Source organism: Numida meleagris, chromosome 1 (genome assembly GCF_002078875.1).
Source record: "Numida meleagris isolate 19003 breed g44 Domestic line chromosome 1, NumMel1.0, whole genome shotgun sequence".
Lineage (NCBI taxonomy): Eukaryota > Metazoa > Chordata > Aves > Galliformes > Numididae > Numida > Numida meleagris.
In genome coordinates, this window is record NC_034409.1 from 26,625,323 (window position 1) to 26,639,839 (window position 14,517).

The following is a 14,517-nucleotide window of genomic DNA, read 5'->3' on the forward strand; positions in this document are numbered from 1 at the left end:
CAAAAGAGGATTTTAATTTCATGAGCCACTATGTTTCTAAAGATAATAAAAAGGCAGTATGGTTGGGGTTAGCTGTACATCCTTTCTGCCTTCAGATGAGGGTAGAAGAGATTGCATTTTAATATTGTTTTTGGTGATATTTTCTCTCCATTGTTTTATTTCTAATCAAAGCATTTCCCATGTAGTACATAATGCCAAACATCACTGTAAATTTTGTTCTACCATCCAGTTTTGTTTAATTCCTCTTTTGGAAATACATATCTGTAAAAAAGAACTTGAAAATTAAATCTCATCTGACCTTAATTTGTGTAAGATAGCTAGCTGTAACATAGTATTTGAAGATGAAAAGCACTGTATGAACTACAGGTTTATTGGATGGTACGTCAGATATATATAGTTCACACGAAAAATAACAGAACACATGAAGCTTTCTTTTCGTGTGTTTTTTTTTTTTCTTCCAGAATACAGGTGACTTTATTAGGTCAAGTCTGTGATTATTTTTTCTTTCTACAGGGCAGAAGATAATTTTGGTGTCAGCATCCTATTTTAACAGCCTGGCTGGAGATGCTTTAGAAAGATATATATTTTAAGACTGTAACAATGAAAGGTCTCATTTTGAACTCTGTCCTAAATACACAGAATCAGATACGTGTGTTAACCGTAGAACTTCATTGGGCTTGTATAATCAGATCTAAACTTGTATTTCAGAGGTGATTCCTCTTCAGAGCACTTCTTGTTAAATATTTTTCATTACTTCTTTATTATTTTTTCTCTGTTTACATTGAAAAAAACACCCAGGATTTAAACCAGAACTCGTATGCATAATATTATCAATACATTTATCTGTGAAGCTTTACCATTGCACACCATAATGCTTTAAGAATAAAAATGTTGTATCTGGGTTTTGTTAATAATTATTAGAAAAGTGTATAAATGTAGCAGTCCTGTCCCAGGGTTTGGTAAGTAAGGTCATGGCACAATAAGGGTTGCAAGCTCTGTAAGCATTAGTTGTATTTGCATATGTCAGAACAGTCTGTGAATACTAACGGCACAAACACTTCACATCTGCTTCTGTTTACTCCCATGCTAACAGTCAAAAGTACAAAAGTACTGTGTTAATTGCTCTGTTACATACTGACTGTTGACACATTCTCCATAGAGCTTTCATAAATACACTGTTGCAAACAAACTACTAATGACTTTGCTTATTTCCAGCCCATCTTTAAAGGAAATCCAGAATATATACACAGATTAATGATTCCTCTATTTAGCAGTGTGTCTTGTTGCTCGCTATTGTGGAGGCTTGTATAAAGGCAGTATCAATTAAGTAGCAATTATGTATGAAGTGGGAAAAAAAAGTGATGATATAAATAAGTAATGCACATGAAGTGAGAATTTCTGAAAACAACGTGAGGTGAACTCTGAGGCAAGGGCACCGACTAGTGAACAAACCCTCTCCATCTGCTCTTCTATCTAAAACCATTAGAGCCCAATTTGAAGTCTGACTAAACAGCAGTGATACCTGTGGGCCTCCACCGAGATTTTTTTCACTATATATGACATGCCCTGGAGAAATTTTTTTTAAAAAAAGAAAAGGATGAGAGCTGACGGAAAAAAATAAGACTCCTAAAAACCATCACTAACAAGCTAATCCTATTTAAAATTGTGCTTCAAGTTTCTTTTTGCTGTGACACTTGAATATACAAATATAATTATTTTGTTATTAAAAAAAAACAACAAAAAGAGCTTCATGTTGTTAGCGTGGTATTCATTTTCTGACAATCCCATACTGCACCTAGCCTTCCTCCAGCAGCAAGCACTGGTAGTTCTCTGAATGTCCCTTCTCTTCCAACATTTAAATCCATCATCCACTAAAAAATCTTTCCAAAATGACACTTTTCCCCCCTCCGTCATTCAGGTGTAGATATCCATTGCTGTAAACATGAAGTAGGAGTATAGATAGTTTCCTTTGGCTTAATTTGTATGGAGGGACACAAAGCAATGAAGTTAGACTTCTCTATCTTATTTGTTATCACGTCTGTCTCCTGCATTTTGATCAGGACACTCCAGAATGGATGACAGTCACTAGGAGAAAGACACATTTTCGTTAACTTAATCTTGTTCATTCATTCATGTCCTACACATCTGATCAGATCCAAGAAAGAGTAACAAAGTGTTATAACGAATAACTAACAAGGTAAGTTATCTTTTCCTCTATTGAATATCTTGGAAATCTCCGTTTTGCAGTAGGCAATTCAGGTTGCAATGTACAAGATAGGTCTTTTGTCTGTTTAAGATGCGCTCTCTTGCAGCCACCCCAGTGAATTCCCAGGCTTCCTTTATGTCCAGCATCTGGTACCTTCATTATCACCTCACTTCTGGTTCAGCTTTGGCATTTGCAGAAGCCTAGCCAGGGCTCCTCATCAGTTCTGCAATAGGTGAAGTGAGGAGTCCGCAAATACTGGCTCACAAGTGTAGTTTGCAAAAATCCAAGTTTCCTTGTTCTCCAGCCAGGAATTGGAGAGTTCAGCCACATATAGAGAGCCCATTACAGAGAGCTATTCCCAGGGTTTATGTGAACTCCAGCTTTTTAATATCTGGATTACTCAAATGAGTACTTCTATAGAACTGGAAAATGCTAGGTTCTTGGGGTTCTTTACTGCTTGCATCAGGGTTTGCTATGAACACAGGAGCCTAAAGTTTCTCTAGAGAAGTTACTTCTGACACAAGTCATGACCATGCTTATGTTGGCAGAAACAAATAATTTCCTTCACACTTTGTTTAGGACACTTTTGATCAATTTTCTGTTTAACTGCTAAACTGGTCACTTGGCCACTTACTAATTCAGACTTGGGCTCTTATAGGTTATTTTAGCAATTGTGGGAGAACAGCAGTGGTTGAGTTTCCTTGTTGCACTGTTGGTTATTTACAACATTTTATTTGATGCTTTTTTTTCTTTTGTAATATGTGAAAATACAGGTAACCAGAGAAACTTTCTGTGCTTTCAGCTCTAGACCTGACCAAACACCCTGACTTATCAATCTTCTCCATATAAAAAGCTCTCAAGGTTCTACTTCTAAGACATCTAATATTGGTTTTCTGTTCTGTCAAGGCTTTCCATCTCAGTCATTCTTCATTACAACACTGCTCAACTCCTTGTAATCTCCATGTAGAGACCTATAGTTTGTGTTTCAGATTTGAATACAATGATCATTTCAGCTAACTGCTTTTACAAAGGAGGCAATGATTTCCTGCTATTTTCTCAAAGAGGATTTTTAAAACAAGCAAACTCAAAAAACTTCAACCAAACCTACAAAGAAAAACATCTCTTTTTTTTTTTCAAAAAAAAAACCATCTTACATCTTTTTTTTTTCTTGAGAAAACATTGAAGAGAAGTCTTAGGATCTCAAAGAGTTTGGTTATACCTAATTTAAACATTACATTAATAATTAGTTTTAATAGCTTCTATGAGTTGAGGTGTTTGAGCTAGCAGCCCTGGGCACAGAAAGATTACTACAATCTGGAGTGTGCTGGGAAGGCAGGATTAGGAGATTGCCTCATGTCCGTGTGAAGACATGGAAAAGTGCCCTGTGTAAATACTACATCTCTGTGGGTTCTCAGTTAGTGAAATGAGGAAATGCAACTTGTTTTATTTTATGAAGTGCTTTGAAGTATTTAGATAAAAGCACTATAAAAAGGAGGGCCTTGAATGTCTTGAAAGATCCGAATAGATTGGTTTCTACCCCTGTCTAAGTGCTGTTGAGATCCTTAGATAAGGTATTTCTTCAACTATTGTGAGGAGTTCAGTCCAGCGTGCTTAGGGCTTCCCTAAAACACACATACAGAACTGAACTATTCAAAAAAAAGCCCCCTAACTTGTGATGTATGTCCATCTTGTTAGAAAAAGAAAGAAAGGAAGAAAAAGGAAGAAAAAGGAAGAAAAAGGAAGAAAAAGGAAGAAAAAGGAAGAAAAAGGAAGAAAAAGGAAGAAAAAGAAAGAAAAAGAGGTCTATCCTTTAATGTAGCAATCTAATGAGGAAGAGCAGCACTCAGTTCCTTTTTCTACCTCAAGGAAATCAGATACACATTTCCCTACCTTTTAGGCAAATACTATCTGATTATCAAAGTCCTTTCTAGGGACACTCACTTCATTTTATATTCAAATTTTAAATTAAGTAGGTTGGCTCTGGGTCTGGATGTCTCTGTGGATCTAGCATTAAGTGATTCAACTAAACCTGCATGGAAAGCATATGTCACAGCAAGAAACATGTCATTCTTCTCTAATATCCCTCCCATCACATATAAAAGGAGGTAGGTAGATGGTTCTGTGGCTTGTGGATGCAAATTAAATGAATCAAATGATGTGCCAAATCATGGTCATATATCTCATTCTGAACTCATAAAAAACAATTACAAAGTGAAAAGGTATTGTGAAGTCCTTTAGTTTGACATTCTTAATCACAAAATAGAAACATTGTTTTCTACAGATTTCAGATATAAATAGCTTTCTTACCTTAGATCTGTCTTCATAAATGGCAAAAGTGAAGATTTTTGAAAAAAAGAGATACTACAATGATGATAGGAAGATGAGTTATGGAGAAAAAAGAATAGAAAGTTAGGCTTAAGTACAGCTACTAATCACGGGCCTGACATACTAACACATTTTTCTTTTTTATACTAAGTATTTCTCCTTTCTATATTTTTTTTACCTGAGCTACAGATGTGTTTGTCATATACTTATTTCCAAAGTTGAATACTCAGAAGTTAAAATGAAATACTTCATATGTTTTTAAAAGTTAAGGCATATTTAAAAATATCATCACATGTAGGAAAGCAGCTACAACATATAGGTGCTAGCTAGTGAAAACATATATTTCATGAAAATATATGTTCCATAAATATTTTGGATATTTAATTATTAGGTAATGTGTAATTACCTTGACAGAAAAGTTCACAAAAGGGTAGTCAGGTAGGCTGAATTTCATTTAAGTTAAGCATGCTGGAGAACTGAAGCACTCCCTTCCTGTTTGGTTTTCTGTATAATTTATCACTATTTTTAGAAGTGTCTGAGTTTCCCAGTTCCTCCTCATGTGAACTTAACTACATTTAACAATAGATTTCTCTGTCACTAGCAATAAAATCTCTGTAAAATCTGTGACATTTACTTATCTCCAAACTCCTTCAATTAAACCTAACAAAATTGGCAGTTTGAAAGACTTCAGTAAGATTTAAATACATACATGCAAATAACACCAGATTATGTATTTATTTTTTCAGAAACTCTTAAGTTTGCTGGGAAGCCTTGGACTTTGAATGTTGATGAGTCAAAGCAGTGAACAGTAGTATGCCCAGCCTTTGACTGGCAATTCCTTGGGCTTGCCTTGGCTGCAAATAAATACTTGATGACCATCAATACCCATTTTGCTGTTGGCTGCTTTCTCCATTTATTAAACCATATGTTTGCAGACATATCTGCAACAGTTACCACTTTCTACTTACTAACTGAACTGAAGTCAATATATCACAGATCTTCTCAAGAGTCCTGAAGTTATATATGTGAAGAGTTAGGAACCTGAGTGCGAGATAAAATAGCACTAGGTTCCATGATGTGCAGCATTTCTGTTTCTTGGCAAAATCTACATGGTTAGTATGATATATTTAATGGCTAGTTGGCTTTTAAAGAAGCAGACATGTAGGCATTGGCATACAGTTCTACAAGTGTTCTTCCCTTCGTGAGACCTGCGGAAACTGATCATTAAATGCTCCTTACCTTCCCATTAAAACTTGCCCATCGTGCTTGGGATTGCTTGCTCAAGTAAGAAGGGATTTCGGTCTGCACAGTTATCTAAGAATTATTCTTACCTGTATTAGAAGTTGCTCTGTCCAGACATCACATGCAGCAGATCAGCACTGCTGATATGCCATACAGACTACCAGTAATACCAGATTGTTCAGACAGTGCACCTAACAGCTACAACTTAACATGCCCATTCTTTCTGAGGTTTAATCCTACATCTCTTATGTCTTTAAACACACCATGGTGCTAGTTATGTCAGAATCAATACTCCTATAGCTGTTTCCAGGCTTTTTTAGTGCTCTGCAGCAATCTCTCATTTTCTCACTGGCAAAACTTAGGTAGAAAAATGACCTGACCTTGCTGGCAATTTTCAGTCAGTCTCAGTGCACCATTTCTGCACTGAGTCTGTGCCCGGATTTTGGTGTCTGGTATTCTGTGGCTTTAATGGAATTCCTCTACAGAAATTTGCTTTGGGCTTCCTAGTCCAGGTTTATAGTAATATTTACCAAGAAATACAGAAAACCAATGAGAAAAAAAAAAAAAAAAAAAGAGAACCTATTCACTGGCATATGTTTAAAAAGGAAAGAAGAATTTGTCTACGCATTCCCCAATTTTCACACTCACAGCTTCCAGTTTCATGGCAATCTTAGTCCATTTCATGCTGGAGATATGTCAAACTGAGAGCTGAGGGAAAAGGAAGGATTGCCTAGTGAACAGAGGTTAGCAATATTATTATATACCTAAAATAAATTCCACCTCATTTTTAAAGATCAAAGTCAACCCAAGGTATATAATTTTTAATGTTTTTCTCTCCATTTACTCAAAGCGTCCTTCTGGTTCTGAGGGTCAGTTAAATAACTAAGGGAGAACTGTCCAAACTGAATTAATTCATTTGCTAGTAATGTTGGTAGGAAAAATCTTGGAGATCACTCCTTTGCAGTAGAGGAGGTGATGATCAGCTGCTCATGCTTGTTAAGAACTGAAATGAAACAAATAATTTCCATGAGAAAACTCTTGGGAAAATGTTGCCTGGTGGGTTTTTTGTGTCTTGTCTGAGCAGATCATAAAATTCTGTTTGTCCACTCCTTTCAAATAGTTGGTTGTTTTCTTATTGAGTAAGTCTTTGTGGAGGACCACTCACAACAGTTTACTGCATGTTCTTGCATTAAGCAAAGTACATTTTTGGCCTTCTGAACAGATGACATTGCACTGTTTGATTTTTTCAGCTGAAAACAAATAGCAAATTGCAAGAGTAACAACTCACAATGGAATTTCCAAGCTGACTTTGTTGAATTAGCTGAGCTCTTCACCTCCAAAGCCTAAACTTCATGCATATTCATGGTAAGAAAAGCTGTGTGTTTGAACATTCCTGGCAAGGAAACAACAGATTGGAGATAATTAAATCAAATTATAATTTAGTCTAGAGCTTGAATATGAATACTTACTTACAAATATTTTTTTCCCAGTAGTTGTGATAAAATGTGCTGCTCTTTGTTGTGTTTCTAAAGCGCACTTCTATAACCAGGAAGGTTAAGCAGACACTTGACAAATGGAAGAAAACTGACATACCTGCAGATGCCTCCGTGGGCGTTGGATGTGATTAAAAAAAGAGGTGGTTGTTCTGTCCAGAACCACCTTCGCTACTTTTCTGAATGTCCTTTGATGGAGTAATTCACGACGTTCAGAACAGCTCGGATAGCACAGTACCACACAGTATTATATCTATAGCATTTTCGTCACTTTACTTGTAGTTCATGCTGAGGCCTAATCTTATGAACACTTACAAGCTTGTTCACCTTGACAGTGCAGCTTTTCTAATCACTCCAAGGAAGTATCTATGCTCTGTTACACTGAACAAGGCTTTAATATTCTTAGGGTACAGGAGCTACTTTAAAACGAAGTGTACATATAAATCAGTGTTATGCACAATGCTAGGGCTCTTCTTGCTTATTTTTTTCACCTTTTCTTTTTTATTACCGTTTCCATTTCTATCATATTCTATCCAGTTCCAGATCACTGTGCTTTTTTGTTTTGTTTTGTTTTGTTTCTTAACTTACAAGTATATTGCACACATCATCTGCATTCCCTCTTTTTGTTAATCAAAACATCTCTTTTGTAAACCACTTACTTCTCTTTGCTTCCCTTATTCTGTTTCCCAGCTGATCTTTGCACTCTGCACTGCTCTCTGTGCTCTCATAATGCCATCTCTCTGTTCTCTCCAAAGCCTCTCCACCAATCTTCATTTATAATATAATTCATAAATAATACTAAGCATTTACACATTTACATATCCTTTTACAAATATTAATTAACTAGTGCTCATATACTTGTATAAAGCAAGCACATTGTCCTCACTTGACAGATGGGGAAACAACAGCTGAGAGGATGCTGCTGCCTTCTCTCTGCTTTCACGGTGCCTAGCACAATGGGGTCTCTTGCAATATTTGGTTTATAGAGATCATTACTGTAATAAACATTAGCATGGGCAATACTAAGTGACTTAATCAGATCAGAAATCAGAATCACATAGTTCCTCCACTCACATTTTGCGCTTGTTCCAACATGGTACCTAATCCAGTGCATTGCTCTCCTAACGCTGTCTACGAACTGCAGCTTCAGAGTTCTCCATCGCCAAAGCAGCTGGACACCCCCAGATGTTTCACAGGCAAACAATGTCCTGCAGAGCAGAGAAGGAAAATACTTCAGAATTTTAATTTTAAGGGAAAAACAAAACAAAACAAAGCAAAAATAACACCACACGTGCATTCAGGGAAAGAAAGAAAAAAAAGAAGAAGCTTTGAAAAGCTTTTAGCTTTAAATATTATTTTGCGGTTTCTAAGTTCTAATGTAACAGGAAGGGCTGGAAATTTCCTTTCCAAAAGGATTATTATGGTTAGCCTTACATGCTTAGTGTCCAGCATTGGGGACCTGCTTTTGTTTTACCAGGTTTTCTGAACCTCAGAGGCCCACTATATTTGCAAGAGTACATGTCTAAATATTGGACATTATTGAAGCTATTTGACTAAGTTACTACCAGTAGCTCACCAGCTGCTGTACCGTGTTCTAACCTAACATGTATTTGCCTGCCATATTATCAGATTTGCACAGAGGCTGTCGCCGAAAGCACAGAAGTAAATTCCAGTACTGTGATCATTTGCAATCAAGAAACCTAAATTTTATTTTTTGGAACATAAAGCACAGGCTCTCGATAGACCCAGAAACTCACCCACAACAATGGTTATCCCCATTCAGCTTTACAGACAACTCAAATACCACCGTAAACATGACAGTGATCCACCTCACTGAACAGAAATCTGTGGAAACAACAGCAGGAAACAACATTTGGAGTCATTTTGTTAAGATTAGAAAAAATAGCAGTCTAACTTGCTCCAGATTTAGTTTATATAAACACGTGGTTGCCTACAGCAGGTGCCCAACTGCCCTGAAGATAAGTCCGCTGCCTGTGTCCCTGCCTGCAGGCACAGCAAGGCTGCAGGAAGGTCAGGCCACAGTCCCCTCCTCGCAGGTCACCAAAGAGGTGACGGCAGTTTTACTGAACATTTTGCTAGGCAGATGGTCACTACTTTTAAATGTAATCCCGTGGCAGTGGAGATCTCAAGGATATGGGGCCGGTTTCATGTTTACTCTGTCAAAGGTTCCCATTGCAGTACTCGCTTCAAAACCAGGTGAAAAAAAAAGAGATTAAAAAAGCCTAGAAAGGCATATGGTTGCCAAATACCAGGTGCCATCTAGTGGTTACCGAATAAACTGTAGCTGTCTAGTTCAGGACATGGAGAAAAAATTGTTTTGCAGACTTATTTCCGAAAGAGAGAGACTTCTCTTTGGGGCTGGCAGCAGTTCTCCTGCTGATTCCGTGACTCATGGCTTCCTTCCTCCATAGCAGCCCAACACCAGCCAGCAGAAAGCAATATTTCATCTCTAATTCGAATGCTGGTGACTCCAAGAGATGGCATTCACTTTGCTCCCCTGCCTCACTTCTCTTTCTGATGAGATCTGGGTGCCACACAGATTATTTCAAACCATCCTTTTACACCATTGCTTTTGACATATTCAAAAGGAAACTGTGGAATTTATATATTAAGTTCTGAATATATTCTGAGGGCTAAACACAATGTTTAGGAGCTGTTGCAGTGCCTACTAATTTATAGGTGCTCAGCTTCTCTTTTGGCTCTTATCTGGAGGAAAATACTTTTACAGAAGTCTTGGGGAATATGTGCATAATATTTGTTCATGAACACTGCCATCTCTGTTCAAACTGCCCCAGAGCTTAGGCATTCTGTGTGCTAACAGACTTGAATGGCTTCCAGGCCAAAGCTGTTTGTGCCTGGCTGGGTAGAAGGAACCTGTGGGCAGTCTGCACCTACAGGCATAGGTATGCTTGAAGGATTTTATAGCCATCTTTATCAGATGGGTAGTATAATGAATCTTTTCCTTATAAACAAATCAAGCTTTTGATACTATATTTGAGTAATCCCCAGCTGCACCTAGACTGTTCATGATCTTACCTGTGCTAGTGATACAGTTTTTTGGATCATCCAGTTCTTCTTAAAGTATCAATTTAATGTTTTTAGTCTGTGCAATAGGATGTTGATTATCTGTGGCACAGTATTTGGCTGTTTCTCATCCAGGTTAACAGGTCTACCAGAAGGTTGTTGCAGGGATTTTGATAACCCCATCTAACTTGTGCAGCCCTTTCTGCATTGTGCAATGAAGCCATAGGTTTACGTTTCTTTCTAGAGATATTGTTTTTAACATTCCTGACTGCAACTATTTGGCCCCGAAGACACAGAGACATTGTGTTGTTTAACATGGTCCCCAGTGACTAAGAGAATAAAAACCACGATATATAAAATGAAATAAACTATGAATTCATTAACCTCCTTCTTTCAAAACAAAGGAGAAATATATATTAATAATTCTTTAGTATTCTATATGAGGATGATTTGCTAGTGAAACTCTGCCTTTTGTTCCTAACACAGCTGCTCCTCATTACTACTCTTAAGAAATTGACCATATTATTTTAAGCCAGTACCTTTAGCTTCCCTCTTCAGTGATCTACATTCCTTATCTTTTGATTTGTATTTTCCACATTTTCCTTCATACTACACTCCATTTTACTGGTTGGATTTGAAGTTTTCTAACAGAGTTTTCTTCTTCTTTTATGAATAATACAGCGTGGCTCTTCCAATTATTTTGTTAGTAGAAAAGAAGAAATGCCACATAAGAATATATAAATCCCATAAAAGTGTCATAAAAACACACAAAAATAACAAAAGAATCAGCAGACTGTTATAAAACTGTCAACGGTTTACAGGCGTTCGGCCCAGCTCCGTGACAAAGGGTACGGGAGACCCACGGGCCCACGCCCTGGGAAAAGGGAAAAGGGGAAAAGGGCAGGGAGATGGCCCTGAGAGCAAAGAACAGCGGCAACAATCTGAGGAGAAACAAACTAATTTACTACATAAGATATCGGAATGCAAAACAACACACTATAATACAATATAATTACAATTTAAGCTGATAAATCCAATACAGAGAGAGAGAATGTCCCAAAATCAAGGTAGGCCTTACTCTACTACCGACGATAAGACGGCTGGAGAGAGAGGTGCTGCCAAGACGAGAGACGGGCGGAAAAGGGACGAGGTCTCGTGATCTGCAAGTTTTTATACTGCGAGCTTTTATCTTTTCCCTCCGGCTGGAAAATGGTAACAGAGGGGAAAAGTACTGTGGGGAATGTAGTAGTCTTTCTCTTCTGAGAACCAGGTACATCCACTACATGATGTTATGATGTGGAATACAAATAACCGAAAATCACAAAACCATGACAAAAACTCATGTGTTTGAGAGGAATTTTGGCCAAAGGAAAGTGGAAATATCCTTAAATCAAAACATGAACTGAGAACATGAGATATTTGTGGGTGAAGATGTGCATTTCAAAACTGGGAAGACCCTGTAAAAGGATTTGATTTCTGACATTTAAATTTGTGGTAAGTTGCATAAACTCATAGATAACAACCAACTGTAACCAATCAACTAGTGGTATTTCCCAACAAACTGGTTGATCTCTTCAGTTTGTTTCCACCAGCTAGAGTGACACAGCAGACAGCTGCACATACATTAAATACTCTCCTCATATTACTTTCCTATGTGAGACACTGCTGCAATTGCCACAGGGATGTTATTCACTCAGTAAAGGGAAGGGAGCCGGTCCACAAAATGTCAAGTGGGAAGCAAAGCAGCTTGAAAAGCTGCTGCTGCTAAGTGGTGGTCTCCCCTGTAAAAGTGTTAGAAAACTTCTCACCTATGGAGTTCTATATGCGTTGTAATTGCCACAGAAATAAACAAAAAAACAAGGAGAAAGCTTCACATAAGGCATCCATGAACATAATGAGTTTTAATCTTTTCTCTCTGAAGTTAGATTGAATTACAGCATGAAAGGCTGACTGCAAACACTTGCTCTCTGTGAGTAACTTTAGTCATGGAAAATCCTTGACTTCTGTGAGATGACTCTCAGTTGTTTTCCTCACATCCATCCCATCTCCTTTCAGTGTTTAGACCATTTTTGTTGGGTTTACTTTCAACAGCAGTTGTTTCACAGCAAAGATCAGAAAGAGATCTATCTAAAACATTTATTTGTGGCTGTGGGTTTCAGAACTCAATGTTTGTTATTATTTTTAAATTGTATACTTAGTGATTGATTTTTTTTTCCCTGAATTTTCTGCTAAGCAAAAAGAATCTGCCACATGAAGTCTCTGGAATTATTTCTTTCTCTGAAATTCTTAACTGAATGAGATTTCCAGGGAGATACAATGCAAATACAGAAATGAGCAGATGAGAGAGTATAGCTCTAACTCCTTGTGTAACACTCCGTGGAGTAAAATGCTGTGCACTGCAAATTAAAAAAAAAAATTAGAATTTAACTACATATCAATAAGCTGATAGCCTACAATATATAGATATCTCTTTTTACACACAGATTCCGATTCACAGTTCTAACAGGAAAGATTATACATACGGTACACAGCACATTGTAAGCTATAGGCAAGGGTATAAAACAGTTATGGTATAGACTCACACATACTTCCTCACTTGTGGCAACCTCATGGGAGTCAATGTTAAAAAAAAAAAACTAACAAAAAAAACCCTGTTTTGTGTAGCTATATGTTTATAACAGTGCAAACTTAACATCCTCATAGCTTTCAAGAACACCAAATGAGCTTCACACCAGTGAAAGGAGCTCACTGTTGAGTTCTATTTTTTGCTGGTGCACCTGCTGACCTAAGGGATTTGTACTAGCCCACCCATGCACACAGGCGTACTCTATGTTTGCCTCACTGGAACCAAGGTCCATGAAAGCTGCTTGTAAAAAAGTGCAGAAAGTGTAGCTGGTAAATTCAAGCCAGATTTGAATTTAATTCTTGCACTGATCATTACTGGTCAAATTGTGTTAGGGCCATGCCCAAGTGCAGAAAAGCTGACCAAACCTTCACCACAGGATTGAATCTGTGATCACTCTCCCAAAGAAGCTTGGTTTAAGGTTCTTGAAACAGTCATTTATTGATCACTAAAACGTATCTGATAAGGACAGCAGCAAAAGCAAAGGCAATATTGATCAAAAACAATAGGGACGTCTAATGAACCCACACAACCCTCTGGTGCATCTTTTTCCAGAGCTTTGTTCTTGAACGTATAAAAAAAGAGTCAGCAAAAAAAGTCTGAAATGCTCCAATGACATCAATTTCTACCTTTCCTGTGATTTTAGTGGGCACTGGATTATGTCCAATAGGAACACCTTTCACTTTTTTTGCAAAATAAAATTGCACCAACACTTAAGTTTTGTGAATGTGTAATGAAACATTCATGTGCTTTCTTCCATGAGAGCCACTAGGCATTTTGTAAATATAAGATAAAGGACAAATGTTCTGAAGTAGTCAAAGAGTAGAATATGTTCCTAGGGATTTGCATACCTGATGTCATAGTGATAACAACATGCAAACACATAAAGAAATAAATAATTGGGTAAATATAAAAGAAAACATTCTGATTGCTCTCTTGCTAATGATTTGTGTATACACTGAATAAGATGTTGTTTAAGGTTTTTCACGTAGCTTTTACCCTTTTCTCTCAATTTCCATTATTCTGCTCTTGGCATGGAATTCTTCTCAGCCATCTATTCCTCGTAATCTAGAAGAAGGTGGCCATCAGATTGTCCTCTCTTGTCCTCAGGCACTTTCATAAGTTGCCTCATCCCAGTCAGATACAGTACCTGGAATTACATGAGGTAATTCTGGGTGTACTTTTAATTATCTATTTTTTAATATCTGAAAAGAAGAAATGACTTGCAAACACTTAAGTTTCTGCCAAAAATTATGTGAGCTGTTCCTCTATATTTCTATTTTTGTTCTTTTCTATTTTTTTTTTTCCCTAGTACCTATCTATGGCACTTGACTGAACATAAGCCACCAGTGTGCCCAGGTGGCCGAAAAGGCCAAGGGCATCGTGGCTTGTATCAGAAATAGTGCAGCCAGCAGGACCAGAGAGATTTTTGTCCTTCTATACTTAGTACTGGTGAGGCCAGACCTTGAGTACTTTGTTCAGCTTTGGGCTCCTCACTGAGTGATAGACATTGAAGCCCTGGAGGGTGCCCAGAGAAGAGCAACAAAGTTATTGAGGGGTCTGGAGCGCAAGTCTTACCAGGA

General features: G+C 37.5%; 1 long non-coding RNA gene across 1 annotated transcript; it reads right to left on the minus strand.

Annotated features, from left to right (window-relative positions):
* LOC110392609 lies at window positions 6,371-10,991 on the minus strand. Its single transcript, XR_002434507.1, has 4 exons — window positions 10,851-10,991; window positions 9,024-9,111; window positions 8,341-8,474; window positions 6,371-7,166 (listed from the first exon to the last, which is right to left on the minus strand). It is a non-coding gene; the product is annotated as an uncharacterized LOC110392609 (long non-coding RNA).